We start from the raw sequence: 6,570 nt of genomic DNA, 5'->3' as shown, positions 1-6,570 counted from the left end.
TGAAAGTCCCTATTTATGGATATCCATAATTCATTTCAAATATCCATAATTCATTTTTATATAGCAATGACTTATTTATGGATATCCATAAATGATTTATGGATATTTAAAAATGAATAATGGATATCCATAAAGCGGACCACTGCCAGCAGGGTAGACAACTCTTGATTGTCTCTATCGGAACTCCTCTGACTTTATACAAGTTAGTTTATTACTGTCGATTTGTGTTTTTGTTTCGGTAATTTTAATCTAGATTAGGCCGTTCGTCCTGATGCTACATAAACATGATTAAACACATGATAGAGTAGGTAAGACTAACCGATAAACATTATAGCACGTTATACTTGTCGATAAAAACGACATGCCACTCACTCAGCACGAAGGGAAACAGTTACTATACATATTGGTCTCCATATACATGTATAAGCCATAAGTAATCGAGTAAAAATACAAGATATGATACACAAGTTCTTTTTAGGTTACATGATCTATCAAGAGCAAGAATTACTTAGTTTCTATATACTCCATCATCCAAGAAACCCTTGAATAGATTGTAAAATAAAACGCTGTGGTCTATTCAACTTTTTGGTAGACACCACAATTCACACCCATAAAGTGCCGAAACGTAAACTTTGATTTAATTATTTCACCGATAGATAGAGGATTTAACGCACATAGTTGAGCTCCAATTGTAGTTAAGGTCATGATACCACTTTTAAATTCATTACAAAGACGTACTGTGCGTTCAATATTATTAAAATTACAATTTAACATCACACCAATATGTGTTATATCCTTAACCAATGGGAGAAGATGTTCGTAAAGATATAAATTCGCATCAATATTGCGTTTCTATTTTGTATAAAGCGCCACAGTTCACTATACAAGTCACATATCTCGAGCATATTCTGTAAGCTTTTGCGCTGTGTACTAAGCAGACACATGTCATCAACTAGTGTTGGTATATTAATTTTAAATCGACAATAAGTGCATCATTTCAATATTTTTCAACGCTATCTAATAAACTTTTTATGGATACAATGTACATTTAAGCACAAAAGGCACTCCCTTGTAATCCCTCTCTCTATACGGATCCATCTTGAATTAAAAATCATTAAATGCAACACTACTTGTTATATCCGTATATATAGCTTTTAAAATATGCCAAGACTTTAAAGTAATACCGATATCATTAAGTTTGTACAGTAAACCAGCATGTCATACAGTATCATTGTACAGTAAACCAGCATATCATTACATTATCATTGTACAGTAAACCAGCATATCATTACATTATCATTGTACAGTAAACAAGCATGCCATACAGTATCATTGTACAGTAAACAAGCATGCCATACAGTATCATTGTACAGTAAACAAGCATGCCATACAGTATCATTGTACAGTAAACCAGCATGCCATACAGTATCAAATGCCTTGTTAACATTGCTGTCTAAGAAGTCTACATCAACATCTTCATCTCTTTCCAAATTATAATGTATACATTCTTGTAAATTAAAAGAAGTTAACTACACGTAACTACTTAATCCTTTTTGATATGTTGATTGCTGTCTATATGGAAAATTATTACATTAAGAACTGGTTTTTGTCTTCTAGCTAAAATCATATCAAAGACTAAGAAATATTCTGTTGCTCACTTACAATGATAAGACGGTTGTTTAAAACGCAAATAAAATATTATAGAGTGTAACCATTTTATTTTGACGCGACAAGCAATTACTCTCGGACTTTTACAAATTTAAAAGAAACTAAAAACATAGAACACGCGTAGGGATATTAAAAAAAAAATCCACTTCCTGTACGGGTTACTTCCCTTGTCGTTAATTTTAGTTAACAATTAAACGCTTGGTAGATTGTATTTATTGTCAATATCAATGCAATCTGGGTGACAGATAAATAGAATGACGCCAGTTAAACAGGGCGTCATGAATATTTATCTGCCACCCAGATTGCATTGATATTGACAATAAATACAATCTAACAAGCATTTAATTGTTATATTTACATTAAGATACGCTAAACTTCACTTTCTCTTTGCTAAATCTGGGGTTTAAGTTAAGCTTTTCCCCTGTTTGTTCAATTGAAAGAACGGCACAAGTGAAATCGATTTCATTGAAGTGCTTGGTTTGCATTCAAATTGATGTGTAATACAAAGCATCGGCGTGACTATGATCTACAAAGCACCAAAATGACGTCATATTTACGTTCTAAGTTTTTGTTTTTGTTCTAAGTCGAAATCCTTGCTAGGTTTGATTCACCCGCAACGCATTGCAAAACATTTTTTTGACGCTGACGGAAGTGACGTCATGTGATCTGGGCTGCATTTATTTAAGCATTGAACTGCTTTCATTTGTAAGTTATGGGCTGATGAATGCCAGTTGAAGGCAAATTCAACATGAAGCGCTAGCGCGCTTCATTTTGCCTTTGTCCAGTTGGCATTCATCAGCCCATAACTTCCAAATGAAAGCAGTTCAATGCTATATTTACATTTGACAACGAATTTGAAAGACTATATCCAGGAATTTTACTCTGATAATGAATAAACAAATTATTATCGTCAAAGACGGAACAGCCTTTTCAACAGCAATCTTTCGTTATCGCCGACGTTACAATTATGACGTCACTATAATGATGACGTCATAATAAAGATTTGGAAGTTATGGACTCATAACTTCCAAGTGAGCTTGGTAAAGTTATATAGTGGGGCTGCAGTGTAAATGTAAATATGTAGCAAACAGTAAGTAACATTGTAACGTTGGCGGTAATTCTCAGGTCTCTAATCTACTAACTCAGGTGTATTTTAATGACTGACTCCACATACCAGCCCATAAAAAACGTGTTTCATTATTATTACTTTTAGAGCATTTAGTTAGTATGGTTTGTATGCTTTCTTTTTCTTTCTTTTTTTCCAGGTTCAACTTATTCATAGTTAAATTTTGAATTAGTTTATATAAATTTCTATTTGCTCCATGCATATTTTCATTTTCAGGATGACAATTTTCTACAAGGCCACAAGGAAGCTATTCTGGAATACATCACTACTTGTACATTATTGTTCTGGTAAAGTTTCTGATTGTACAGTATTTGTGGACACATTTCTTGAAATAAATTTATAACCAAACAAAAATATTTGATTGTGCCAGGGACATATATAACTATTTTATGACCCTGGTTAAAATATCATTGCTTCAACCTGATAATTATAATATTATCACATATTAGGCCTATAGGTCTATAATGGCCTTTTTGTACTAATACTACCACTTTTTACAAATTAGCATGAGTGAATCAGTGTTAAAAGTAATTCCCACAATGAATTTAACTGAAAAAATATTAAGTGAATTTGAGTCACACTTATTGATAAAATAGTGAATTGTATTCACTTTTGTTGATAGTGAAGTTCAGCCTCAACAAGAGATCCAAGAAGGATTGAATGGTCAACATTGAATTATCTATATCAGTTAAATGAAAGACTGATATTTTCTCTTCTTTTCCCCTTCTTTCTCTCTTTTTTCAAAACATTTTATTACTATATATCACGATATAGCAGGATCAACCTGCAATTGTCAAAATCCAAGATGGCTGCCTGTCAACCATGAATTTTTTTGATCGGTCCCAAAATGCAATATGCACCACTAGGGACCAAGAGAAACTTACACATGAAATATAAGAAAGGTCCCTCGAGGACTTTCATAGAAATAGCGATAGCAAAGTTCAATTGTCAAAATCCAAGATGGCTGTATATCGGCCATGCTGTTTCCTATATGTCCCAAATTACTAAATGCACAACTAGGGTTTGGTTTGTTTTTGTTTAGCGTCCTATTAATAGCCAGGGTCATTTAAGGACGTGCCAGGTTTTGGAGGTGGAGGAAACCGGAGTACCCGGATCGAGAAAAACCACCGGCATACGGTCAGTACATGGCAACTGCCCCACGTAGGTTTCGAACTCGCAACCCAGAGGTTGAGGACTAGTGTGAAAGTGTCGGGACACCTTCACCACTCGGCCACCGCGGCCCCAAAACAACTAGGGACCAAGATGAACTTACATAATAAATATGAGAAAGATCCCTTCAAATTAAAAAGATCCCTTTAAATTAAAAAGATCCCTTTAAATTAAAAAGATCCCTTTAAATTGTATGTACGTATATTAGGGATAGGTAGTCTATTATTTTCAGACAAATACCATAGACTATTTTTCAATGCCAAATTTAGACTTGCCAATCGAATAGAACTTGCCTCTTGATGAATTATCGAAGCCAGAGAACCATATTTGAATAAACTGATATCGGAGTCTTTGTTTCAAGTGACTTTTAAAGAACATCATATTCATACAAATTATATTTTCGAAAACGTATGAAAACACAGATTCGCCATATATAATATATATATACTTAACTTTCTAATCCATTTAAAGGAATACGTTCTGGCGTCGTGCTGGTTCAGTGGTGATTTAAGTAATATACTACTCAATTTATTTTCATTACAAATAAGATTCATGATTCCAAAATAGTGCCATTCTTTGACACTTAATTCGACCGAGTTTGCCTTAAACCATAAAAGGATGCAGTGCTAGATCTTACTTTTAACATCCTCTTACAAAATTTCAGGTGGACTTGTTCCAATGTGTTTCAGCTTTCAAATCCCCATACTTCGAAGCCGTACAGCAAAATTGGCAAAATAAAGAGCTGTATATGAATTGGAATAACAAGTTACGAATTTGCATACAACCAAATAATGATGTTTGTGCCTGATCAATAAGTCTATTCCTTTACTTTACAAAGTTTCCATTATAATTAATTACTACACCCAGGTATGCAAAATTGTCGACATTTTTGTCGGCATCTTTTAGACGAAGTTCAAGATTTTAAGTTACGGTTAGGTTTGCAAAAACAAAACAAAAATTATAATTTTGGTTTTGTCAACAATTACTTTCAATTTCCAAGTTTCACGATATTTCTGGAAAATATCCATTGCTTTTTGTAACCCGTCTGGCGTTTCAGCAAAGAGAAGAGCATCCTCAGCGTATACTTTGACAGGACAAACATTTCATCTGAAAATTCTTCAGAGATCATTTTTGGAAAGGAACACTTTTCAGAGATTTGAAAAAAACATTTCTAGATCATTTTAAAACATAGAAAATAATATGGGCGAGATATTTCCCCCTTGCCTAACCCCGATTAAGCACGGGGGGGGGGGGGGGGATCAGATATCTTCCATTGTATTTTACATTTTACACATGATTTGACATTTTGATACATATTTTTCATAACTCTATAACATTTTCCTTTATAATTATATATTTGCAGTTTCATCCATAGCCCAGCTCTCGAAATGGTTTCAAGCGTTTTTACGAAAATCAATAAATGTACATTACAATTTTATCGCTATTCAAGTACAATGAAATTAACATAAGCAAGTGTAGTTAGTGTTAAATTGCCATGTGCCTTTAAATCAGTGTACAAACATAAGATTTGGATGTATAAAAGAGCTGATTTTATAAAGTTAAATACTCTTATATCTCAATATGATTGGGAAGGTTCCTTACATAATGCTGATTCATTACATATCGCATGTGAGATTTTTACCAAACTTTTTATTGATTTTGCAACTCAGTGTATACCTACTAAAGAGGTTATAATCAGGCCAAATGACAAATCATGGATGACGTCAGAGTTAAGAAAACATATCAGAATTCGAGATCGATTACACAAAGTATCAAGAACATCTAATCATCCTCGTGATATACAAAAATTCAAAAGTCAGCGCAATAAGGTCAATAATATGAAAAAGTATAGTCGTCAAAATTTTTATGACAATGTCCATGGCATCATCGATAATTATTTTTCTTCTGATCCCAAGGCTTATAGGAGATTGATCAAAAGGCTTATGAAATCCAGTGGTACTTCACAGACCATCCCTACCCTCATTGATCCTGCGAGTGAAAATTTAGTTAATAGTGATGAAGATAAATCAAATTTGTTGAATGATTATTTTTGTAGTATAACTTGTATTGATGATAGTAACACCCCTCTTCCCGAAGTACCACCCAAAACCAATACAAATCTTAATTTTGTCAGATTAGATTATAGTGAAATTAAAGATGTGTTAAAAACTTTGAAACTCGGCAAGGCCTCGGGTCATGATGAAATAAATCACCATATGTTAAAAAATGTTTGTAACGCTATTTGTAAACCACTTGAAATATTATTTAATATGTCACTAAATACGGGTGTTTATCCCAGGGCATGGAAACTAGCAAAAGTTATGCCTTTATTTAAGAGAGGTGATAGGCATTCTCCATCAAACTATCGTCCAATCTCTCTATTATCCACTGTTGGTAAAGTTTTGAGCGTGTTATTTTTAAACATATCTATAACTATTTTCTAGAGAACTCATTGTTTTATAAATACCAGTCTGGTTTTCTACCTGGCCATTCCACCGTATATCAATTGATAGAAATGTATCATAATATTTGTTTATCGCTTGAGAGAAAACATACCTGTATTGTATTTTGTGATATTTCCAAAGCCTTTGATCGTGTCTGGCATA

This window comes from Pecten maximus, unplaced genomic scaffold (assembly GCF_902652985.1).
Source record: "Pecten maximus unplaced genomic scaffold, xPecMax1.1, whole genome shotgun sequence".
Taxonomy (NCBI): domain Eukaryota; kingdom Metazoa; phylum Mollusca; class Bivalvia; order Pectinida; family Pectinidae; genus Pecten; species Pecten maximus.
Note: the sequence above shows the minus strand (reverse complement) of the source record.